The 27,696-nt window shown below is 30.3% G+C and overlaps 5 long non-coding RNA genes across 5 annotated transcripts; 1 reads left to right on the top strand and 4 right to left on the bottom strand.

Moving 5' to 3' along the window:
- Window positions 1–1,754: 1,754 nt before the first annotated feature.
- LOC128982613 (uncharacterized) lies at window positions 1,755–2,708 on the top strand. Its single transcript, XR_008489694.1, has 3 exons — window positions 1,755–1,846; window positions 2,224–2,280; window positions 2,626–2,708. It is a non-coding gene; the product is annotated as an uncharacterized LOC128982613 (long non-coding RNA).
- A 4,920-nt stretch (window positions 2,709–7,628) lies between these two features.
- LOC128982611 (uncharacterized) lies at window positions 7,629–8,601 on the bottom strand. The gene is made up of 3 exons (XR_008489692.1): window positions 8,511–8,601; window positions 8,088–8,144; window positions 7,629–7,744 (listed from the first exon to the last, which is right to left on the bottom strand). It is a non-coding gene; the product is annotated as an uncharacterized LOC128982611 (long non-coding RNA).
- Window positions 8,602–12,580: 3,979 nt separating this feature from the next.
- On the bottom strand, window positions 12,581–17,196 carry LOC128982614 (uncharacterized). The gene is made up of 4 exons (XR_008489695.1): window positions 17,084–17,196; window positions 15,369–15,445; window positions 13,147–13,203; window positions 12,581–12,771 (listed from the first exon to the last, which is right to left on the bottom strand). It is a non-coding gene; the product is annotated as an uncharacterized LOC128982614 (long non-coding RNA).
- Window positions 17,197–19,641: 2,445 nt separating this feature from the next.
- On the bottom strand, window positions 19,642–20,240 carry LOC128982615 (uncharacterized). The gene is made up of 2 exons (XR_008489696.1): window positions 20,182–20,240; window positions 19,642–19,799 (listed from the first exon to the last, which is right to left on the bottom strand). It is a non-coding gene; the product is annotated as an uncharacterized LOC128982615 (long non-coding RNA).
- Window positions 20,241–26,934: 6,694 nt separating this feature from the next.
- Window positions 26,935–27,668, bottom strand: LOC128982612 (uncharacterized). The gene is made up of 2 exons (XR_008489693.1): window positions 27,492–27,668; window positions 26,935–27,092 (listed from the first exon to the last, which is right to left on the bottom strand). It is a non-coding gene; the product is annotated as an uncharacterized LOC128982612 (long non-coding RNA).
- Window positions 27,669–27,696: the final 28 nt, after the last annotated feature.

The raw sequence follows: 27,696 nt of genomic DNA, 5'->3' as shown, positions 1-27,696 counted from the left end.
GTAGGTATTTCAATATATATTTGGTATTACTGTTTTCATCCACTCATAAAAAAGAAATAAAAAACGGTCTCTTGACCAGTGGTAGTTTATACTAATATAATATTGAAAGAAGAGATAACAAGTCTGGTATTAAACGTGTCGTCAACAAGGTTAAGGTGTCTTGATATACGAGATTGCAGTTTAGCCAATGATAATACCACTCTATAACTCAGTCCAGATTAAATCTGCATTGAATATTGAGCAGTGTTATAAGGGGAGTCTCTACATGTCAAATTATTCATTTGGGAAATTACTATGGATTATTATAATGATTCACAAAAGCATATATGTTATGCCTTTCCAACTCCCTTAAAAACTTGTGTAACGGGGTACCAGTATATTGGAACCAATAGCAAAATGCTTTGTTGGAGGTTCATTGTTGGTGATGGTGAATGTTGTTCAAAGGTTTATTGCGAACATTTTCCATCAGGATGGTAAGAAAATAATACACAATATTTCGGGATCTGGAATCTGATCCCACCCTCAGGTTATAATCCTTAACTATCACAGAACTACTAACAATACACAAAAGCCCAACCTAAGTTAAAATACACTACTGAGAGTAGCAGTCAAATATATGTACAGTATAGTAGTAAAGTAATGATACAAAATGCAAAATATAAACAATACAGTCTATATGAGACTTCACCTTAGAACGTTATACAATAACGTTGTGTATTGTTTTTACCATTGTGATGGGAAATGCCCGCAAAAAACCTTTGAACAATAATGTCAAAAGCTGTTCAGTAATATGTTTCTCATTCAATATTAACAAGTATTAAGCAGTAAAATGCGCTGGTGGCTGATACGTGGTTTGTTGTTGTATTAGTTACAATCTAAAACCGTTTTATTTCTTGATCCAACTATTTACCATATACAAATATGGGCAGCTGAATAGTCAGACTAATTGCCTAACTGCTATTAATTGTTTAATGCGTGTTTCAAATACATTTATTGAATCCTAGCAAGAAAATATAATTGTAGGATTATGGTTTTGTAAAGTTTATGGTTACAAAAGTCTCAGGGATTTATTAGTTCATATTCGTAATTAGTTTATCAAACTATTTCAGGTATTTGCTGATATCGTAAATATTATTAGATAATATGTTATTTGAATAACAATAAATGAGAATTTGTAATTCACATTAATATAAACAAAGGTTCATATTTTGTTTTTCAAGCTATTTATTTGATTTTCAACCGGTTATTGCCTACATCAATTTTCATATTTCCATAATTTCTTACCTTATCACTCGAACTGATAAAGTTTATATTGCACGGCTCCTAATATATCCTTTTGGCAATTATTTTTGATTGAATGTGATATATTTGATTACAGTTTTTATTTTGTCACCATCTTCATATTAATATTGTGCTTATCTATGCCGATGGCATTTAGGTTTCGATGTTTGTACAATGTAAAAAACTGTAAAAACGTTGTCCCGCAGAGGCAAACCAATTACACATTTTTGAGATTTAAAATTATTTATAATTATTCGATAGTGCAAAAATTATTCTGTAAAAAAATTATTTTTGAAATCAAATTATTACTTAATTTATGGGGTTGTAAACATTTAATTAAATACGATTTTTAATTGACCATTAACAAACCTAAATATCATAAATAACTAATAACATGGTCTGTTTTAATTTATATCAAAAGGTAATTTACGTTATCTTTATTGCTAGCTATTTACAGTTGGATTATCACATACATTTAATGACTATTAAAGAAAATGTATAAATATTTAAACCACCAGAGGATTGCTATTAATTTACTCTGCGAGTTTCAAGAATATTATTAAAGGTAATACATGGTCTAATTAGTTTTATGGACCGAATATGGTATTATTGTACTATATATAGCATTCTTATATTTAAGTGTGTTCATAATTCTATAAGCGTGTTCTAGGGGTTAAATAATTTTTGCCCAAATTTTGGTTTTTCCTTTTTAAATTCAGCAATATTTTTTTGTTGACAAAAGGTTAAATAATAAATAACTGTTACTAACCTTTGGTGATTATAAAAACACAGCTATTCTGTCATCAAACACCATAATCTCCTCAATGATAAAGAAAAAAAAAATAGATCATTTACAAATAGCTGATTTATAGTAATAAGATATTTATGCTATTCATACATGATTTGATACGTCTGGCCGTAGTAATAAAATGTGTATTACAGATGTATTTTGCATCAGCTGTCATCCTGGCATTTGCTACCTTTCTAGCATTCGTCGATGTAAGTATGGAACATTGCTAATACTTTTTTTACTATACGTACTCAGTAAAGTTCTATTTTAACTTGATAAATATATAAAATAAAATGTATAGTAATAAACATCACATGTGTAAGTTCAACTAGTCCAAACTTATTTAGGTTTTTTATCAATTTTAATTTAGTGTTAAATCAAATAAAACAACCTTGTTTGTTAGGATTATTGTTTGTAAGTTTTTTTCGCTGGTATTATGTATTGTAACGGGTACGATTAGTAATTAATCTTTGTTAACATGAGTAGCTTTTAACCTGTGTGTATCAGTATTGAATATAATATCGATAACACATTAAGTTCCTGTTTTTGTTTAGTTCACGCTTGCAAAACCCGAACCGAAACCTGCAACCGGAACTATGTCCTAAATATCAAGGAATGGAAGCTGCACTAGTGTTATCTTGTTAAATAAAATTATATTAAAATAAAACACGTGTTTTTTATTGCATCCTGAAAAATTAAAATTTATAGTACATTTAGGGCTCCTTTTTAAAACTAAAACGTCATAATGATCATATTATCATGTTAATAAATAATAAAATATTTTCCCGTTTAACCTCTTTAGAAATATATGAAGAAAAAGGTCTTATAAAATTTGCATGTAAGACCTTCAAGGCTACAAATATTACTTTTCAAATATTATCGTCCTAGATTGCTCACTATAATCACTTTAAAATCGTCCAACACAGCAACTGATTATACAGTACATTTTCGAGCCAAAGATGATTGTTTACTTGATTTTAACTTGATTTTACATTTTACATGATTTGTTACAATACAAACGTGGTTCGGTTAACCAGTTACAATGATAAAAATATTAATAAATTGACAAAATACCATCCAGTAGTAAAACGTTTGATATCTTTAAGATTATTTAGTGGGATTTTCTACAGTCAAATGGCCTATATTCTAAAACGTATGTTTATGCCCTTTTTTGCAATAAATCTAGCTCGTGCGTCTCAAGTGATTTCATGAATTAAATAGTACGTTAAATAGTGTAATATTTAAATTCAGATTTTTCAGATAAGTACAGTATTTAAAAGCCTCTGTATGAAAAACAACAAAGGAAGTATAAACAATCTAAAGAATTATTTATTACTTCTAATCATATAAATTTTAAACAAAACAGTTCAGGTATGTATATTAATAAATACTAGGTATTAATGTTTTTCATCCACTCATAAAACAGAAATAGCAAAAAGAGACACTTAATTAATGAGGTAATCTATACTAATATAATATTAAAGGAGGTAATAACTAATCTGCTATCTTGTATTAATCGTGATGTCAACAAGGTTAAGGGTGGGTTTTAATATGATAAACGAGATTGCAGTTTAGTCAGTAATACCACTCTATAACTCAGTCCAGATTAAATCTACATTGAATATTGAACAATGTTCTAAGGGAGTATCTACATGTCAAATGATTCATTTTTGACTATTATTATTGTTCATAAAACACAGACTTTATGCCTTTTACAATCAGTATTACGAGAAACACGAATATAATTTAAATCATTTTAACAGAATATTCCAGCCCACACTAGATTTTTTACCAAACCAAAATTGTTTGGTAGCTTTTACATTCACGAGCCTCAACCAAGTGGTTTGTACCTTTAGACCTAAATTAAATTAAGGGTCTTTTAGAATCGATCAACAAAAGCTAGTCAGTAATATGTTGTGATCTAACAGTTTTATGTACTACTTAATAGGTGAGTTGGTGGCTCAGTCGGTAACTTCCTGCCTAAGGCAGCGATGTCGAGGGTTCGGATCCTGGTCACACCCCTTGCTTTGCTAGACACGTTCCACGCACGGGCAGTTAGTCTGTGTGGATGGGCAAATGCAAGATCAAAAGAGGCCGCTAATCACAAAAAAGATTTATGAATTGTGGTCTTATGGTAACGACCGTGTCAAATTCAATGAATCACTACCCTCACTCTTCGACGTTTCGGCCTCGATATACAGGGTGATTGATATAAGTGTGCCAGCCGTTTTATTCGAAAACCATAAGAGATATAAAAAAAGTTAAATGGTGCCTTGGATTTTTTATTTTGAAAATTATAGTCAAGTCAAAAAAATTATTTTAGCCACCATTTTTCCAATATGGCCGCCAACTTTGATTTTTCTTATGGAATACCCTGTATTTCATGATGTATTCTGGTAGAAAATGTAATTTTAAGAAGATTTTATTCCTGTAATTTTTTTCATAAACCTAACTGTTTCAGAGATAATAGTGGTTTAAGTTGTGAAATTTTAAATGGTTTTCGAATGAAACAGCTGGCATGCTTGCTTTTATCGCCTTTATCGAAACTCTTTCTCATTCAGAAATTTCAAAACTTTAACCATTATTATCTTTGAAACGGTTAGGTTTATGCAAAAATTACAAGAATAAAATCGTCTTAAAATTAAATTTTCTACCAGAATACATCATAAAATACAGGGTGTTCCATAAGAAAAATCAAAGTTGGTGGCCATATTGGAAAAATGGCGGCTAAAATATTTTTTTTTGACTTGACTACAATTTTTTAAATAAAAAATCCAAGGCACTTACATTTAACTTTTTTTGATATCTCTTATACTTTTCGAATAAAACGGCTGGCACACTTATATCAATCACCCTGTATAGAGCACCATCCTCAGGGTTACTTGACTACCCACAAATGATAAATCAAAATCTACTTTATTTCTTATCTTTCTTATCTTATCTTCTTATCTTATCTTTCTTCTTCTGCGGAGTCAAATCGCCCTGTGGATATTGCGATATGTAGAGACCGAAACGTAGGATTGTGAGAGTAGTGATTCGGTTAACCAGAAGACAACAATTAGAATAAGTGGACCGTGGAAATCTAGGAAGAACTTAACGGATGTCGGCAGTGCTTACGATAACATATTTAGGCCAAAGCCTTACTACATATTTAGTAAGTAAGTATAGGGAATTGAATATACCCATCTAAAATATCCATCGAAGTAGGCCCTACACCATAAACCTTGGTATTGCCAATGTCATTAAACTTTCATAGGCTGGGTTTCAGCTCGCTATGTGTCAATCATTTGGGAATAAGGCTGCTGTTGCTGCTAGCAAAACGAGAGGGATTTCAATAGTTAGGGAAGATAAAATAGATAATTTATATTATTATTTTTAGTCAACAAGTCTTAAATTGTCAGACAATATTTGACATTTAAAAACCTCAGCAGTTGATTAATCGATCAAATTTACATGCAGGTCTAAATCAATTTATATTCTTTATTAGGAGTGGACCATTTAAAGTGTCACAATAGCCTATTTTTTATTATCAGAAGGACAGTTAACTTGTTATTAGACAATAACCTTTATTTTAAAGATGTTTTTTGAAAGGTTTCGAATTTCAAAAATATAACCGCCGTTACCAAATAACCTATAAATGAAATCTTAAATATTTCTAACTCAATGTTGGCTGGTTTATACATATGTTAACAGTTGATTGAACTTTCAATCAACTTTTGTATGGACTTATAGGCTCGTTGATAAATGTTAAGACCTTTTGATGTGAAGAAATAGATTTGGAGAACACAAAAACGACCCAATTCTATTTCCTATTTTGGTTTTGTTTCATTGAAATGGATTACGTCCAAAATAATTTTTGAATACAGTGGTTACTAAAAAGACTAGTCTTTTTACTCAGTATCCACTTTTTTAGGCCATCATTTATTTGTGTCATTTTATATAAGATAATTGAGAAAAACAAGAAAGTTTTTACGTAAACAAATTAAATTCTATACGGTTTTATGTTTAAGTTGGTTTATAAGTATACAGTAATAGTCAATTTCATTTTATCAATTCATGCTTTATTAACTAAACGATATGCGGCAAAAAGTAAATATAAAACGGTCTTGATGTAATGGTTACTTAGTCTGTTTGACTTAAAGCAAACAAATAACATCAACGTTTGTTGAAGGAGCTTGAAATTAAACATTGCTAACAGGATCGAAATGCAAATAACGCTTTTGAGATTTTCCTTCATAAGATTCCTCTTAATTGTTGTTTACATTCAATTTACTTCTTCGCACATGTAGCATTTCATATTCATGCAGATGGTATATATGAATGCTTCGTAACTTTTATGTAGTTTTGTAATCAAAAATCATAAGCGTATAGTATGTAGAATTCATCGTATCTCAGTTGTGGTGAGTATAAAAAATGTTGACTTCTCGATTGAAGGATTTCGAAACACTTTGGTTTCTGAATGGTTATTTTTCAGCATTTTTACTTGAAAAATAAACCTATCAGATATCAAAATACTGAACGCAAGTGCCAAATTCGGACAAAATTTGATTTAAAAGATTTTTTATGCAATTCTAGGGCTGATTATTTATTTTGCCTTCGGCACTGAACGATTTTTTATATGGCTGCTCCAATAAAAAAAAAAAAAACATAGTTATATAAATATATTGAAAGACTGTTTGTAAACCTTTTTGTGTATGAGCTATGAACATGTTTATTAATACAGGATTTACATAAACATAAGATTGGGTAATAGTTCTTCGTTCGTTATGGTGTATTTACACAAAAGCGCGCCAAAACATTAAATACAGCAAATTCCCCTTTTTTAACGTATACAAACAAACCATAACTTGTGTTTTATTTGTTTGGGGCTGAACGGAACTAAACGTTGCCAACAATACCCCACAAATTAAACATTTTAACCTCCGTTTTCCAGTTTTTACAAGAATCTTCACCATATTTGTAACTGTGATTTGAATTTGGGTTTGGCATTAATACTTACAAAAACTTATTTACTTTAATCTTACGATCGGTGGATATGATCTGATGTGGAACTATAAAACTATTCATAATATTAATATACATTTTTTATTTTCTATTTTAAGTACCACATTTATGTTTAATAATTAAACTCTTATCATGTTTTGTGCACTTAATCAATAAAGGGTTTAAAATAAAACCAGTAAAAGTATTCTCAATCAACCCAAGCTATCGTTCAAACCTCCTAGGAAAGACTCTTAATGCAGGTATCCTTTAATTAAGTTGATAAAAATCTGATACCAACACAGGTTTTCCATCTTACCATGTAGTCATATCAAAACACAATCGTATATTTCAATATGTGATTATGGCGATGAATCCAGGATGATAATAATAGAAACGTAATATTTTAGCCTTGAAGGTTTTACATGAAAAATTTATAATTTTTTTATTCACACATTTTTATAGAGGATAAATGGGAAATGTTTTTTTTATATCAACATTATGAAGTTATAGTTTTAAGTGGAATGTATGAAATGTACTATCAGTTTGATTCTTCCGGATGCACTAAAAACACGTGTTTCATTTTCATAAAATTGTATTTCACAAGGTCATAACACTAGAGCAGCTTCCGTTCCTTGATATTTAAGAGTGAGGACCTTGGCTTGGTTGAGGTTCAGGTTTTGCAAGCGTGAACTAAACAAAAATAGGAACTTAATTATGTTATAGACATTATATTCAATACTGATACACACAGGTAAAAACCCACTCGTGTCAACAAAGAATTTACTAATCGTACCCGTTACATTACATAAAACCAGTGAAAAAAACTTACAAACAATATTCCTAACAAAAAAAGTTGTTTTATTTGTTTTAATACTAAATTAAAATTGATAAAAAACCTAAATAAGTTTGGACTAGTTGAACTTACACATGTGATGTTTATCACTGTACATTTTGTTTTATATATTTATCAAGTTGAAATAGAACTTTACTGAGTACATATAATAAAAAAATATTAGCAATGTTCCATACTTACATCGACGAATGCTAGAAAGGTAGCAAATGCCAGGATGACAGCTGATGCAAAATACATCTGTAATACACATTTTATTACTACGGCCAGACGTATCAAAATTATATATAAAATAGCCGTAGTACCATATTATTAAAAAACAACTACTTGCGAATTATTCTATTATTTTTTTACCTTTATCATTGAGAAGATTAGGCTATGTGTTTGATACGAAGATGGCTATGTTTCTATTACCACGAATGTCAGTGATATATTTGTATAATTTAGTCTTTTGTTCCCTATACAAATATTGCTGTATGTAAAGAAAAAAAATCTAAATGCATGCCAAAATTGTGTGATGAACATTCCCAATAAGAATGCTATACATAGTACAATAATACCACCTTCGGTTCATAAAACTAATAATACTGGCTATTTTAGTATTACCTTTAATAATATTCTTGAAACTCACAGAGAGAAGTTATACCAATTCTCTGGTGGTTTCAATATTTATACCTTTTCTTCAATAGTCATTAAATTTGTCTGATAATTCAATTGTTAATAGCTAGTAATAAAGATAACGTAAATTACCTATGATGTAAATCAAACAGACCGTGTTATTAATTATTTATGGTATTTAGTTTTGACAAAGGTCAATTAAAAAATTATACTTACTGAAATGTTAAAACCTCATAAAGTAAGAAATAATTTATTTATAAAATTATTTTTATATGATATAATTTATCGATTAAATATTAATAATTTAAAAAACTAAAAATATATAATTGACTTGCCTCTGTGGGACAGTTTTTAAAGTGCTGTGAAAACATTTAAGCCTAAATGCCAACGGTATGGATAAGCACAACATTAATAAGAAGATAGTAACAAAATAAAGATTGTAATCAAACATATCGGATTCAATTACAAATAATTGCCAAAAGTATATTTTAGAAACCACGTAATATAACATTTATTAGTTCGGGTGTTAAGGTGTTATTTATTAGTTATGGAAATCGTTGTAGGCAATAGCTGGTTGAAAATCAAATAAATCATTTAATTAATAAAATATGAACCTTTGTTTATATTAATGTAAAAAAATCTTATTTGTTGTTATTCAAATTCTATAATCTAAAACAAGCACGTGTACGGAAAAACCTTTATTTTCATCCGAGGATTTTAGATTTTTTGTGTATTGTGGGGTATTTTGCCACGAATCGTTTGGGGTTGGTCACAAGGCTAGGAAAAATGCAGTTTCCACCATACAGCTCTTGAAAGTGTCCATGTTAATTTCAATACCTTTTGTAGCTGCAGTCAATAAAACAGCTCATATAGGCTATTCATATTTCAATCTATGTATTGTATAATGTCTTTAAAAGGTGTATTAACATTGGTACATTGGTACCACATCGATACCAGTGCATTATTAATATATTTAATTTAGCTAAATAACTATCCAATACATTTATTGTTAAATTCAATCCGAGCATTGCTTGTCTCCTGGTACTAATATATTAACTAATATTATTTACAGTATCACAAATACCTGAAATATTTTGATAAACTTATTATGAATAAGAATTGATAATCAAGTTAATAATTGATTAAGAAGGTCCCTGAGACATTTTAAATAATAAACTTTACGAAACCATGATCCTACAATTATATTTACTTGCTAGGATTCAATAGATTTATGTGAAACACGATCTATAAATTAACAAACGCTGAACTTGTAATAAACTAAAATACCCGTATTACACAACTTATAACAATTAGGCAATTAGTCTGACTTCTCAGCTGCCCATATTTGTATATGGTAAATAGTTGGAACAAGAAATAAAACTCTTTTAGCTTGTTACTAATACGACGACAAACCTCGTATCAGCCACCAGCGCACGTTACTGGTTAATACTTGTAAGTATGGAAGGGAAACATATTACTGAAAAGGTTTTGCTATTATTGTTCAAAGGTTTATTTTGGACATTTTCCATCACAATTTATTTGCCACAATTTATTTATTTTATTTAAAAACTGTGGAGGAGGAAGAACCAGTAAAACTGTTCGGCTTTTGGATAGACTCCAAATGTAGCTGGAATTTCCATATTGAAAAGGTGTGTGTGAAGCTTTCCCGTGTGGTTTATCTTCTGAGAAAACTGAGATCAGAAATCACTCTACCTTATCTGATGACTGTTTATCATGCCCTATTTCAAGGTCATATTACATATGGCTTGGTCCTGTGGGGTCACTGTTCAGCTGCGCAACAGGTCCTACTACTGCAAAAGATGGCACTTCGAGTGATCACATTTGCGGGATACTACGACCACTGTCGCCCGATTTTTGAAGAACGGCAGGTACTAACTGTGTTCAGCCAGTATGTGTATAACATCCTTGGTCTCCTAAAGGAAGAGGAAACTGACTTTGACAGAAGGAGTGACCAGCATACTTATGGGGCACGGAATGCAGTAGACCTTGATATGCCCCGATGTCGTCTAAGCAGATCTCTTAAATGCTACCCACGATACGCTATCAGGATTTTTAACACGCTTCCCAAAGCTGTTAGGGACTTGAAGATTAAACCTTTCCAAATGACCCTCCTCAAGGTACTGTTGAAAAGGCCGTTGTACTCGTTGGCCGAGCTTGAAGAGCCACTCTTTCCATCCTGATTTTGACATATAACTAGACCTAATTAACCCAAACCGCCATGCCACAATTTTTCTGTAGTGTTTGTAAATATTAGTTTTTGTATAAATGGTATATATAAATAAATTGACGCAATATATCCGATAATGTCGGTCAAAGATGAAGACATCAAGTATCAAGTATCAAGTAAGTATCATATTTCATGGTAAAAAAATACACAACGTTATTGTATAACACTGTACGGCAACGTCTTATATAGACTGTATTGTTATGTATTTGGTCATATTTTGCATGTTGTATCATGACTTGACTGCTATACAGAGCATATATTTGACTGCTACTCTCTGTAGTGTATTCCAACTTAGGTTAATTTTGTGTATTGTTAGTTTGTTGTTATAGATGAGATTCCAGATCCCGAAATATTGTGTAATGTTTTCTTACCATTGTGATGGAAAATGTCCACAATAAACCTTTGAACAACATTAACTCACCATCACCAACAATGAACTATAAAACCAAGAAAGAACCAACAAAGAATTTTGCTATTGGTTCCAATATACTGGTACCCAGTTACTTCAGTTTTGAAGGTAGCTAGAAAATCATAAATTATATGCTTTTGTGAATCATAAAAATTGTCTATAATAATTCTCAAATGAATCATTTGCCATGTAGAGACTCCCTTATAACACTGTTCAATATTCAATGTAGATTCAATCCGGACTGGAGTTATAGAGTGGTATTATCACTGTATAACAATACAGACTTAACTGCAATCTCGTATATCATATTAAAACCCACCCTTAACCTTGTTGACGTCACGTTTAATACCAGACTTGTTATCTCTCTTTCAATATTTTATTGGTATAAATTACAACTGTTATCAAGAGACTGTTTTTTATTTATTTTTTATGAGTGGATGAAAACAATAATCCAAATATATATTGAAATACCTACCTGAACTGTTTTGTTTAACATTTATACGATCAAAAATGAAAAATTATTTATTATATCTCACGTATGGTTTTTAATGCATAGAATCAATTTATTGCAAACAATGCAATAATTAAAATAAATCATTCACCTTAGAAGGAGTTTGACGGTTGAGCAATCCTACTCGTAAATATATTCAATTTATTTAAAAACAGAATGGTATTTATATGTTGATTAGATTTCACTATTTCAATACTAATATCAACATATGGTGGGAACCTTATGCCAAATGTAAATTAATGTAAGTTGCTATCCAACTTGATTATGTGGATAGCAAAAAAATTATTTACAGTCAATTTAAATAGCACTTGATACAAAAACTAACTATTCCTAAATTAAAGACTCTGTTATGAAATATGATATTTTAACACTTTAATCTGAAATGGTAACCATACGATCACCAAGTATTTGGGAGATGAGTGTAGGATGTGTGGCGTGATCTTGTAGTCTTGTTAGTGACTAAAGCCGACATGTTCCTTAGACACAGCTGTTAATGAATAGTCCATACATCCAATGGCAAATAAGTGACCTACAATTTATAGTGGACCCCGAACCACATTTTTGCTTTAACGAATTGGTTTAATTATCAGGATAGTACTGCGTATGGTCATAGTACTTACTAGTGCAGACGTTTATCCACACCAGGGAGTATTGCAACCACAGTGAATGCCTATAAATATCTACAATTCGTAACCTGAGAGTCGCTGGAATTCAGGACGTAAAATGACTTGTTTTTTATACTTATAATAGAGGATTTGAATCTTGTATAGATGATCCGAACGAAACAGGTTTTATATACCTGATATCAGATACTCTTTCAGCAAGCATTTAAGTTTTAGATTACAGAAAAGGACATCTAAATAATTATAAGTGAGTTATTAAGACTCAGTTTGAATTCTCCAGGATTTAATAATACACGCTTTTTATGTTTTTAAAATTTTATTTCTCTTGATCATAACACAAGTGCAGCTTCCATTGCGGTAGATCCAAGAGATATTTATCCTGCTATTAAGAAGAGAAGAGATTTTTACGAGACATTATGTCCATGACTTGGTTCTGGTTCAGGCTTCGCAATCGTGAACTAAACAAAAATAAAAAACAATTAACATAATGAATAATTAAGAACTTCTATCTTATTATATATTAGTTATCAATATACTAATATATTTAAAACCCGTAAAACCTCACTTTATGTTTAACATGTAATCATGCATCACATTAAGCTAGTAAAAAAAATACCAATTATATTACTAAACAAGGTTTTTTTTATTTTACTCAGTGGACTTATTTTAACACTAAATGATTTTGTTGAAATTCTTGAAAAGTGATACCTTCTTTATGTACATGATTGTGACATCTATTACTCTATTTAAAAATAAATGTATCAAGTACTAAACAGAATATTAAGAAATCAGAACATATCATAAAACAGTTATTAATAATGTTTCATACTTACATCGACGAATGCTAGAAAGGTAGCAAGTCCCACAATGACAGCTGATGCAAAATACATCTGTAATACGAGTGCAATTATTATGGCCTGATATATCAATTTTAGGGTGGACAGTATGCGCCTATGCGTAAAGCTAAAAATAGGTATACAGGGTTGAAAAAGTCCCAGGACAGCTAAACATTTAAAAAATTAATAAAGCTAAAACTATAAAAGTTGATGAAAAGTTACTGGGCATTAAAATAATGTATCAGTGGGACGCAACCTCATCAGGGATAAAGAGTAAGAGAAAAATCTGAGATGCAAGCATTGGTTATGCACACAAAATTAAAGATCTTTTAGTAGAATACAACTCTGCAAATTTGAACGCAAATGGACGACCAAGTTGAAAATGGCATCCGTTCAAAGATTCAAAAAGGCAGATTCATGAACACTTTGCCCCTTTGAGGAGGTAGCGTATCACTGAATAAATTTGTATTGTGATTTTAATGTCCGGTAACTTTGTTCCTAATTTTCTAGCTGTATATTTATAAATTTTTTATATTTTTATTATATATGTTATTTTTATATATTAAACTGTCCCGGGACTTTTTTCCACCTTGTATTTACGGTAAGTAAAACTTACAGCTATTCTTTCAGGTGCTTAAAATAAATTCTTCATACTAATAATAAAAAAAATAAAGTTTAAATGGTAACAAAGCTCAATATATAAAAAAGTAGTTTTGACGGTTATAGCTTGAACATTATCTAACCAAAATTGTAAATAAGAAAAATGTTTGAGGGTTACTTTGATATTACATTGGGTCCTGGACCAATAATTAAGCTGAAACCTTTTAGGAAAGAGCCAATTTAAAGCCTACTACCACTTCACCTCATTTGTTTTTAAAAGTGATCATAATATGTTTCATAAATACATCAAATATTGTAGTTACTATGATATTATAAATCAGCCATTCGTTAATGGTTTTGTTTTACATTTTACATACATTTAGAAAATTATGCGTTTTTAAGTTAGCTATGATAATTATATTATTATGAAAGCTAGCGAAAGTTTTATATTAGTTAGCCTTTTGTTTTCTGAGAAATATATATAAAGAGCTGCAACTAAAGAAGCCTCACTAAAAAGTAAAATTTGGGCAAAACAAATTTAATTTGATGAACATATTTAAATATTAGACTGCGATATATGGTACAATAACAACATCTTTGGAACATAAAATAAATTAAAAAAAAAGTATAAAACAAATTAGTATTACCCTAAATAAGATTCATGAAACTCTCAGATGTAAGTAATACCAATCCTATGATGGTTCAAATATTTATATGTTTTCTTCAATAGTTAACAATTGCATCAGATGATTTAACTGTGAATAATTAGTAATAAAGATAACGTAAAGTACTTTATGATGTAAATGAAAACAGACCGTGTTATTAATCCGTTATGGTATTTCGTTTTAACAAAGGTCAATTAAACATCTTGCTTGTTCAAATGTTTACGACCTCATAAGTTAAGTAATTAATTAAATTATTTTGTTATATATTGAAATAAATAATTAATAATTTGAAATATTTTAAAAGTTTTTCACCAACATATTAACTTATGCAATTTGGCTTTGCTTAACACAATATAAATATTAAATGTGTCCTAGAATGTGAAGGTGGGACATAAATAAAAACAACTACACAGCATTTAGCAATATTACCACTCAGCTGCCCAAATTTGTATATGGCAAATAATTGGAACACGAAATAACACTGTTTTTAGCTTGTAACGAGCATAAGCCACGTACCAGCCACCAGCGCACGTTACTGGTTATAATACTAGTAAATATTGAATGGGAAACATATTACTGAAAAGTTTTTGCTAGTAGTTCCAATTCCAATATACTGGCACCCTGTTACATCAGTTTTGAGGGGAGTAGTCATTAGGTTTTATAAAATTGTAATAATATAAAAGTTAAAAAAATGTATTATGATTCATGCTCAACATCAAGTCAGTAAAACAAACTTACAAACTATATTACTAAACAAGGTTATTTTATTTTACACAGTGGTAATATTACAACACTAAATTCAAATTGGTAAAATTCTAAATAAGTGTTGATGGTTTAGGTACACGACTGTGAAATCTATCGCTATAAAACATGTTCTTTATCAAATAGTATGAAAGAGATCTATATAAGAAAGCGGTACATGTTATAAAACAAACAATAATTATTCATACTTACATCAACGAATGCTACTAAGGTAGCAAGTGTAATAGAAAGGTAACAAGTGCCGCGATTAAAGCTGATGCAATAGCCATCTGTAATACGAATTTTATTACTATGGCCAGTTTTACCAACCTATCAGCAAATTACACTTGAACTGCTAGGGTCCACAGATTTTCCGTCAAGGACGTGAAACAAACCAATCCCGGTAACGACACAACGTAAAAGTATACAAAATGTGAGCCATGACACGCGCACACTTTCCCTACGCGATATTACGTCTATAATTTTGTATAATATTACGTAGTGTCGTCGCCGGAATCTGGTTGTATCGCGGCTGTATCTGGTTGTAGAGCTGTGGACCCCAGCAGTTCACGTCCGCCGTTCTGGCACATGTTTTGTTTGTGTCGTAAGGCGGGTGGCTGTCATTTTAACAACTACCGTTTCGTTTCCCTTGTTCGTAAAATGACTTGCTTATTTGTTTTTCGTTTTTGTAAGCTTAAGCATTAGGGGGCAAAAGCATGCGCACCCCTATTAATTTTTTAAATGTGTTCCACCAGGAAAGCCAAACTATGCACACCTCTATATGGCATAAAAGTGATTTTTTTATGGTATCCCAATTTTGCTTGAAACCCTAAAATGGGTTATTTAGGAGGCAGCTGAAAATTCTAAATTAAAGCCCCATCAAGTGCCACCTCGTTTTAAAGGCAATTAGTTTAAAAGAAATTTTGGTGAAACCTAGTGATCTCTATCTTCACCCATTACAGAATGAATGTATTTTTTTTACCACCCTGAGAGACCCCATATAAAAATATACATAATTATATCCTATTGACGTTTTTATAGTTTGTAGTAGGTTAACCAAGTTCTGGATTGACGTAAAGAGAAACTAAAAACTACTTTTTGGTAGGTATGAACATTTTCCCTCGGATACCAAAATAGGTTATATTGAAAGCAGCTCAAAAAGTTCTAGTATAAAGCCCCATCAAGTGAAACCTCATTTTGAAAACCTCAAGAGAAAACACATTTTTCATAATTTCAAAAATCCCATTTTGGGGTCCTGGTCAAAATTATTACACCGACTAAAAATAAGCTTTTAGTTTTTTTTTAAGTAATACTGTGTTTAGTTTCCTTAGTACAACCCATAAAAACGTTAATAGTAAATATTGATGTGCATTTTTAAATGGCGTCCCTCAGTCTGATGAAAAATAAAATTGTCCGCAATTCTGTCATAGGTTGAGATAAAGACCTATAGTTTTCAACGATGTTCTAAAAAACTGGCCTTTAAAACGAGGCCTTGAAAAGTTGATAGGGGATGATCATACTTTTGCCCTACCAAGTAACAATAACCATGTAACATAATTAAAATAATTAATTTTAATATTCAAACATAAAATTAGTTATGAATAGCACAAATGCCATATTATTATAAATCAGCTATTTATAAATAATTATATTATTGTTTACCTTTATCATTGACAAGATTATGTGTTTGATAACAGAATAGCTATGTATCTATTATCACAAAAGTTAGTGCCTGTTTTGTATTATTTAGCCTTTTGTTTGCCATAAAATTATTGCTGCATATAAAGAGGGAAAAACCATAATGTGGGCAACAACTGTTTTATGTAACTAACACGCTTAAATAAATATAAGAATGCTATGTATAGTACAATGATACCATCTTCGGGTCATTAAACTAATTAGACTGCGTATTTTAGTATTAAACCTACCTTTAATAAAGCTCTTGAAACTCACAGAGGTAAGTAATACCAATTCTCTGGTGGTTCAAATATTTATACCTTATCTTCAATAGTCATTAAGTGTATCTCATGGTCCAACTGTAAATAGCTGGTAATAAAGATAACGTAATGTACCTTATGATGTAAATGAAGACAGACCGTGTTATTAGTTATTTATGGTATTTAGTTTTGTTAAACGTCAGTTAAAAATCGTATTTAATTAAATGTTTACAACCACATAAGGCAAGTAATTAATAAAAAAGTATTGTAGAGTGTCCCGTAACTAAGCAGCCAAACTCCGGGAAAGTCAAGAACACTTTCATTTAGTGTTTTTAATTCCCTATCAAACAACGCCAAGTTCAAAAAGATCAAATAAGAAATAGCTTAAATATTACGAATGTTAGTTGTAAAATGGGGTAGAAAAAGGCTAAGCTAGTAAGGTTTGCCCAAATGGTCGGTTTTAAAAATTTAAAGATAAAAATGTAAATGTGAAAAAAAAAATTATATATATCTGGTTTACGAAGTTTTTTTTTACAAAAATTTTAATCTTGGTCTTCTTTATATTTTCAACCATAGAACCATTTCCTGGAGATTATCTGTTTACTTAGGGGACACAATGTATATTATAGTTTATGCATGGTTGAAAAATTAATAATTTAAAATCTAAAATAAGATATTTGGTTTGCCTCTTTGGTCCAATATTTTAACAGATTAACGTCCACACTTGAACTTAAATGTCAGTGGCATTGGTAGACACAATATTAATATTAATGTAATAACAAATAAAGCTTGTATTCGAAAATGTCAGATTGATTTTTAATTTGCTCATAGGATATTTTCGGAGCCGTTTTATATATTATTGTAGGCAATAACTGATTTAAAAACAAATATATCATTTTAAGTAACAAAATATGAACACGTTTTTACATATGTAAATGAAAAATTCTTAATTAATGTTATCGAAACATATAACATGAAAGCCACCCTTAAACTTGTTGACGTTAAGATTAATACCATACTTTTTATCTCTTCTTTCAATATTATATTAGTATAAATTACCACTGTTATCAACACACTGTTTTTTATTTATTTTTTATGAGTGGATGAAAACAGTAATACCAAATATTTATTGAAATATCTACCTGAACTGTTGTGTTTAACATTTATACGATCAAAAATAATGAATAATTTATTAAATCACGAGTTTGGTTTTATATACATAGGCTTGATTTATTGCAAACAAGGGTATAATTCAAATATGAGTCTTTAAAAATAAAGTTGAGTCTTAGGAGGAAAGGCCTTTTGACGGTGGAGCAAACCTACTTTTGAATCGTAAAGATATTCAATTTATTTAACAACACAATGACATTTGATCAATTAATCATTCTTTTATAATTACAATGGTTTTAACTAACCCTCATTTTATCGAACCAAAACACACAAAACGAGATGTGAAATTTTGGTACAGTGGAGGTATCAATTATCTTTAGTGCAAACATGTTCTGTAGGATTCTCCCAGACTTCGTGCAATTTAAAATAATTAGTTTTAAAGAAAGTATATATAAGTAAATATATATATATATATATATATAAAGTATAGCAATAAAAAAGTGATATTTTTGAGCATTGAAAGTTAAACACGCATATTTCATAAAACATTTTATTCAGAGTTTTTATAAAGTTAGAAGGTAAAATATATTTCCTAATTACCATAACCATTATAAAGTTTTAGTCTGAATCTTTTAGTTTTAACCACAATAATGTATAAGTCCCAAGAGACGTATTATAATTTAAGTAAGCTTTTTACTTTTTACTATTTTACTAATATTACAATATGGTGGGAACCTTATACTAAATGTGAATTATTGTAAGGTGTAATTATTGTAAGTTGATATTCAACTTGATTATGTGGATGGAAAAAAAATTACAGTCGATTGTAATAGCAGTTGATACATAAAATCAATATTACTAAATTAAAGACTCCATTCTAAAATGTGATAATTTAATACTATAATCTGAAATGACGAAAATACGAATGTAGGTATTTTAAGCCAAGTATAAATGGAGATGAGTGTAGGATGAGTGGCGCAATCTCGTAGTCATATTAGTGACCAAGTCCGACATGTTCCTTAGGCATAGCTGTTAATAGCTTATACATCCAATGGCAAATAAGGGACCTACAATTTATAGTGGAATCTGAACCACATTTTTGCCTTAACGACTTGGTCTAATTATCAGGATAGTACTGCGGATGGTCGAATTACTTACTGGTGCGGACGTTAATCCACACTAGGGAGTATCTCATCAACAGTGCATGCTTATAAATATCCACAATTCGTCACCTCCTAGTAGCTGGATCAGGACGTAAAATGGCTTTAATTTTATAGAATAGAGGGAAAGTATAGATGATTCGAACGAAACATGGATTATATACCTGATAACAGATACTCATCCACAAGCATTTAACTTATGTAAGAGGACATCTACGTCAATATAAGTGAATTATAAAATGACTCAGTTTGAATTCTCCAGGATTTAATAAAGCACGCTTTTAAGGCTTATAAAGTTTTATTTATTTTAATCATAACACAAGTGCAGCTTCCATTGTGGTAGATCCAAGAGATATTTATCCTTATATTGAGAGAGGAGATTATTATGAACAACCAGTTCCACTCATCGGTTTAGGTTCAGGTTTTGCAATCGTGAACTAAACAAAAATAAGAACAATTAACTTCATAAATAGTTAAGATCGTGCATCTTATACTATATATTAGTTATCAATATAATATTATATAAAAAAACTCGGTAAAAACCCTCACTTTATGCTAAACACGTAATCATGCATCACATTAGGTCAGTAAAAAAAAACACCAATTATATTACTAAAAAAGGTTATTTTTTATACTCAGTGGACATATTTTAACACTAATTGAAATTGGTGAAATTCTGAAAAAGTTATACCGTTTTTAAGTACAATACTGTGCTATCAATTACTCTATTAAAAAATAAATGTATCAAGTACTAAACAGAAATATATTAAGAAGTTAGAACATATCATAAAACAGTTGATAATAACGTTTTATACTTACATCGACGAATGCTAAGAAGGTAGCAAGTCCCACAATGACAGCTGATGTAAAAGTCATCTGTAATACGAATTCAATTATAATGGTCAGATGTATCAATTTTAGGGTGGATGGTACAGGATTGAACATACAGGGTTGAAAAATGTCCCGGGAAAGCTAAATATTTCAAAAAATTTTAAAGATAAAACTACAAAAATTGGTGAACATTTACTGGACATTAAAACAGTTTATACACATTAATCAGTCAACCATACCTCCTCTGGGATAGTAAGAGAAAAATCTTAAATGTAAGCATTGGTCGATATGCACATAAAATTATAGATCTTTATCAGTACAATACAATGCTGAGAATTTGAACAAAACGGACAACCAAGATGAAAATGGCAGTCGTTCAAAGATTCAAAAAGGTAGTTCGATGAAATCTTTGAAAAGCTGCCATTTTCGACTTGGTTGCCCGTTTGAGTTCAAATTTGCAGTATTGTATCATACTAATAAATACCTTTTATTTGCTGTACCTATCAAAATATGCTCGAATTTGAGGTTTTCTCCTGACTCCTAGCAGGACGATACCCTGACGAGGGTAATAATTGAATAATGTGTCAGAGTGATTTTAATGTCCATTATCTTTGTACCAAGTTTTGTAGCTCTATATTGATAATTCTTTTTTATATTAAACTGTTCCAGGACTTTTTCTACCTTGTATTTCACGGAAAGTAAAACTTAAAGCTATTCCTCAAGGTACTTAAAATAAATACTTTATACTAATAATTATTAATAGCTGTATAAAAAATTGATAATTTTTCAATGGTAAGAAAGCTTAATATATAAAAAAGTAAAATGTTGACGGTTATAGCTTGAAAATTAGCCAACCAAAATTGTAAATAAGAAAAAGGTTTGAGGGTTACTTTGATATTACACTGAGTACTGGACCAATAATTGTGCTGAAACCTTTTAGGAAAGAGCCAATTTAAAGCCTACTACCACTTTACCTCACTTGTTTGAAAAAGTTATCATAATGTGTTTCATAAATATATCAAATATTGTAGTTACTATAATACTATAAATCAGTCATTCTTTAATGGTTTTGTTTTACATTTTACATACATTTAGAATATTATGCGTTTTTAAGTTAGCTATGATAATTATATTATTATGAAAGCTAGCGAAAGTTTTATATTAGTTAGCCTTTTGTTTTCTGGGAAATATTTATAAAGAGCTGCAACTAAAGAGGCCTCACTAAAAAGTAAAATTTGGGCAAAACAAATTTAATTTGATGAACATATTTAAATATTAGACTGCGATATATGGTACAATAACAACATCTTTGGAACATAAAATAAATTAAAAAAGTATAAAACTAATTAGTATTACCCTAAATAAGATTCGTGAAACTCACAGATGAAAGTAATAGCAATCCTTTGATGGTTCAAATATTTATATGTTTTCTTCAATAGTTAACAATTGCATCAGATGATTTAACTGTGAATAATTAGTAATAAAGATAACGTAAAGTACTTTATGATGTAAATGAAAACAGACCGTGTTATTAATTAGTTATGGTATTTCGTTTTAACAAAGGTCAATTAAACATCTTGCTTGTTCAAATGTTTACGACCTCATAAGTTAAATTATTTTGTTATATATTGAAATAAATAATAAATAATTTGAAATATTTTAAAAGTTTTTCACTAACATATTAACTTATGCAATTTGGCTTTGCTTAACACAATATAAATATTAAATGTGTCCTAGAATGTGAAGGTGGTACATAAATAAACACAACTACAAAGCATTTAGCAATATTACCACTCAGCTGCCCAAATTTGTATATGGCAAATAATTGGAACACGAAATAACACTGTTTTTAAGCTTGTAACTAATACGAGCATAAGCCACGTAACAGCCACCAGCGCACGTTACTGGTTAATACTAGTAAATATTGAATGGGAAACATATTACTGAAAAGTTTTTGTTAGTAGTTCTAATATACTGGTACCATGTTACATCGGTTTTGAGGGGAGTAGTCATTAGGTTTTTTAAAATTTTAATAATATAAAAGTTAAAAAAAAATTATTATGATTCATGCTCAACATCAAGTCAGTAAAACAAACTTACAAGCTTACTAAACAAGGTTATTTTATTTTACACAGTAGTAATATTACACTAAATTAAAATTGGTAAAATTCTAAATAAGTGTTGATGGTTTAGGTACACGACTGTGAAATCTATCGCTATAAAACACGTTCTTTATCAAATAGTATTAAAGGGATCTATATAAGAAAGCGGTACATGTTATAAAACAAACAATAATGATTCATACTTACATCAACGAATGCTACTAAGGTAGCAAGTGTAATAGAAAGGTAACTACTGCCGCGATTAAAGCTGATGCAATAGCCATCTGTAATACGAATTTTATTACTATGGCCAGTCGTACCAACCTATCAGCAAATTACACTTGAACTGCTAGGGTCCACAGATTTTCCGTCAAGGACGTGAAACGAACCAATCCCGGTAACGACACAACGTAACAGTATACAAAATGTGAGCCATGACACGCGCACACGTTCCCCACGCGATATCACGTCTATTATTTTGTATAATATTACGTAGTGTCGTCGCCGGAATCTGGTTGTATCGCGGTTGTATCTGGTTGTAGAGCTGTGGACCCCAGCAGTTCACGTCCGCCGTTCTGGCACATGTTTTGTTTATGTAAGACGAGTGGCTGTCATCTTAACAACTACCGTTTTGTTTCCCTTGTTCGTAAAATGTCTTGCTTATTTGTTTTTCGTTTTTGTAAGTTTAAGCATTAGGGGGCAAAAGCATGCGCACCCCTATTAAATTTTTAATGTGTTACACCAGGAAAGCCAAACTCTGCACACCTCTATATAACATAGTAGTGTTTTTTTTTATGGTATCCCAATTTTGCTTGAAACCCTAAAATGGGTTATTTTGGAGGCAGCTAAAAATTCTAAATTAAAGCCCCATCAAGTGCCACCTCGTTTTAAAGGCAATTAGTTTAAAAGAAATTTTGGTGAAACCTAGTGATCTCTATCTTCACCCATTACAGAATGAATAAAAAAATCCCATTTTGGGGTCCTGGTCAAAATTATTACACCGACTAAAAATAAGTTTTTCAGTAATACTGATTTTGATTTCCCTAGTACAAGCCATAAAAACGTTAATAGGGAATATTGATGGACATTTTTACATGGGGTCCCTCAGGCTGACGAACAATAAAATTGTCCGCAAATTCTGTCATGGGTTGAGATAGAGACCTATAGTTTTCGACGATATTCTTTTAAACTGGCCTTTAAAACAAGGCCTTACCATAAAGTTATTGCTGCATATAAAGAGGACAACAACCATAATGTGGGCAAAAATTGTTTTATGTAATTAAAAACACTTAAATAAATATAAGAATGCTATTGTATAGTACAATAATACCATCTTCGGGTCATTAAACTAATTAGACTGCGTATTTTAGTATTAGTCCTACCTTTAATAAAACTCTTAAAACTCACAGAGGTAAGTAATACCAATTCTCTGGTGGTTCAAATATTTATACCTTATCTTCAATAGTCATTAAGTGTATCTCATGGTCCAACTGTAAATAGCTGGTAATAAAGATAACGTAATGTACCTTATGATGTAAATGAAGACAGACCGTGTTATTAGTTATTAATGGTATTTAGTTTTGTTAAACGTCAATTAAAAATCGTATTTAATTAAATGTTTACAACCACATAAGGCAAGTAATTAATAAAAAAAGTATTGTAGAGTGTCCCGTAACTAAGCAGCCAAACTCCGGGAATGTCAAGAACACTTTTAGTGTTTTTAATTCCCTATGAAACAACGCCAAGTTCAAAAAGATCAAATAAGAAATAGCTTAAATATTACGAATCTTAGTTGTAAAATGGAGTAGAAAATGGCTAAGCTAGTCAGGTTTGCCCAAATTTACAACTAGTTTCATAATGGTCGGTTTAAAACTTTAAAGATAAAAATGTAAATGTGAAAAAAATGATATATATCTGGTTTACGAAGATTTTTTAGAAAAATGTTAATCTTGGTCTTCTTTATGTTTTCAACCATAGAACCGTTTCCTGGAGCTTATCTGTTTACTTAGGGGACACAATGTATATTATAGTTTATGCATGGTTGAATAATTAATAATTTAAAATCTAAAATAGGATATTTGATTTGCCTCGGTGGTCCAATATTTTAACAGATTAACGCCCACACTTCAACTTAAATGCCAGTGGCATTGGTAGACACAATATTAATATTAATGTAATAAAAAATAAAGCTTGTATTTGAGCATGACAGATTGATTTTTAATTTGCTCATAGGATATTTTCCGAGCCGTATTATATATTATTGTAGGCAATAACTGATTAAAAACCAAATATATCATTTTAAGCAACAAAATATGAACACGTTTTTACATATGTAAATGAAACATACTTAATTAATGTTATCGAAACATATAACATGAAAGCCACCCTTAAACTTGTTGACGTTAAGATTAATACCATACTTTTATCTCTTCTTTCAATATTATATTACTATAAATTACCACTGTTATCAACACACTGTTTTTTATTTATTTTTTATGAGTGGATGAAAACAGTAATACCAAATATTGAAATACCTACCTGAACTGTTTTGTTTAACATTTATACAATCAAAAGTAAAAAATTAGCTATTAGATCATGCGTTTGGTTTTAAATACGTAGTCTTGATTTATTGCAAACAAGGGCATAATTCAAATATGCATCTTAGAAAAGAAAGTGGAGTGGAGGAAAGTTCTTTTGACGGTGGAATAAACCTACTTTTGAATCGTAAAGATATTCGATTTATTCAACAACAGAACGGCATTTTATCAATTAATCATTCTTTTATAATTACAATGGTTTTTAACTAACCCTCATTTTATCGAACCAAAACACACAAAATGAGATGTGACATGCTGGTACAGTGGAGGTATCAATTATCTTTAGTGCAAACGTGTTCTGTAGGCTTCTTACAGACTTCATGCAATTTAAAATAATTAGTTTTAAAGAAAGTATATATAAGTATATATATATATATACAAAAATTTATATATATATATATATAAAGTATAGCAATAAAAAAGTGATATTTTTGAGCATTGAAAGTTAAACACGCATATTTCATAAAACATTTTATTCAGAGTTTGTATAAAGTTAGAAGGTAATAGTAGTTTACGCAACGATTGCGTTAAGTGAGTCTTTACGACACGAGTAGAAAATGTAAGGCACGAGCCTTGGCGAGTGCCTTAAAAACTTCTACGAGTGTCGTAAAGACTATTAACGCGAGTTGCGTACACTACTTTACCTACGACCGTTTTTTAATTACTATCAATCTGGATTTAATTACTAACAATCACTACTGATAACTTTTTAGAGAGGTTATGTTTTCGTGTATTGTCATTGCCACTGAAAGTGATGCAACGACTTGTTGTATAATCAGCTGATTTCCTGTAATTACGTGTTTTTAAACTTCGTTAAATATTACATTGCTAGCAGCATTCTTACCATAAATAATATTGTATCAGGTACAATTCGGCAAATATTTCATTTATTTTTGGACTTCCACCAACTTAATTAAGAATACGCGAGTATCAACATGAACAAGTCGGATCAACAATTAATTGGTCAACTAATCAGCTGATCAGCTGATTAGTTGACGTTCGAAGCATTACAATTTTAATTCTTTTCTCTCAATACTTGAACCTCATTGGTCCGTTACCTGTGTGGATATGAGAAAACTATGCGGATATGAAAGTAAACAGCTGTAAAGTGGGACTTTTCAATTCTAAGAACTGGACTTGAAATGGCTACTTAAAAAAACGGTCGTAGGTAAAATATATTTCCTAACTACCATAACCATTATAAAGTTTTAGTCTGAATCTTTTATATTTAACCACAATAATGTATAAGTCCCAAGAGGACGTATTATAATTTAAATAAGCTTTTTACTTTTTAATATTTAATTACTAATATTACAATATGGTGGGAACCTTATACTAAATGTGAATTATTGTAAGGTGTAATTATTGTAAGTTGATATTCAACTTGATTATGTGGATAGCAAAAAAAATATTTACAGCCGATTTTAATAGTAGTTGATACAAAAACTTAATATTACTAAATTAAAGACTCCATTCTAAAATATGATACTTTAATACTATAATCTGAAATGGTGACCATACGAATGTAGGTATTTTAAGCCAAGTATAAATGGAGATGAGTGTAGGATGATTGGCGCGATCTCGTAGTCATATTAGTGACCAAGTCCGACATGTTCCTTAGACACAGCTGTTAATTAATAGCCCATACATCCAATGGCAAATAAGGGACCTACAATTTATAGTGGAATCTGAACCAAATTTTTGCCTTAACGAATTTGTCTAATTATCAGGATATTACTGCGGATGGTCGAAGTTTACTGGTGTGGACGTTAATCCACACCAAGGAGTATCGCATCCACAGTGCATGCCTATAAATATCCACAATTCGTCACCTCCTAGTAGCTGGAACAGACGTAAAAATGGCTTTAATTTTATAGAATAGAGGAGAAAAGTATAGATGATTCGAACGAAACATGGTTTATATACCTGATAACAGATACTCATCCAACTAGCATTTAACTTATGTAAGAGGACATCTACATCAATATAAGTGAATTATAAAATGACTCAGTTTGAATTCTCCATGATTTAATAAAACACGCTTTTAAGGCTTATTAAGATTTATTTCTCTTGATCATAACACAAGTGCAGCTTCCATCTCGTATGATCCATGAGATATTTATCCTTATATTGAGAGAGGAGATTATTATGAACAACCAGTTCCACTCATCGGTTTAGGTTCAGGTTTTGCAATCGTGAACTAAACAAAAATAAGAACAATTAACTTCATAAAAAGTTAAGAACGTGTCTCTTATATATATATTAGTTATCAATATACTATTATATTTTAAAACCCGTAAAACCTCACTTTATGCTTAACATGTAATCATGCATCACATTAGGTTAGTAAAAAAAATACCAATTATATTACTAAACAAGGTAATTTTTTATACTCACTGACATATTTTAACACTAAATTGAAATTGGTGAAATTCTGAAAAAGTTATACCGTCTTAAGTACATTACTGTTATCATTTAATTCTTTTTAATGTGCCATAAATTACTCTATTAAAAAATAAATGTATCAAGTACTAAACAGAAATATATTAAGAAGTTAGAACATATCATAAAACATTTAATAATAACGTTTTATACTTACATCGACGAATGCTAGAAAGGTAGCAAGTCCCACAATGACAGCTGATGCAAAAGACATCTGTAATACGAATTCAATTATAATGGCCAGATGTATCAATTTTAGGGTTGACGGTATGCACCATGCGTAAAGCTAAATATACAGGGTTGAAAAATTTCCCGGGAAAGCTAAATATTTCAAAACATTATAAAGATAAAACTACAAAACT

The sequence above is a fragment of the Macrosteles quadrilineatus genome, unplaced genomic scaffold (assembly GCF_028750875.1).
Source record: "Macrosteles quadrilineatus isolate MER2022 unplaced genomic scaffold, UCM_ALF_1.0 Scaffold_764__1_contigs__length_32843, whole genome shotgun sequence".
Classification (NCBI taxonomy): domain Eukaryota; kingdom Metazoa; phylum Arthropoda; class Insecta; order Hemiptera; family Cicadellidae; genus Macrosteles; species Macrosteles quadrilineatus.
Note: the sequence above shows the minus strand (reverse complement) of the source record. Positions and strands in the feature narration are given on the sequence as shown.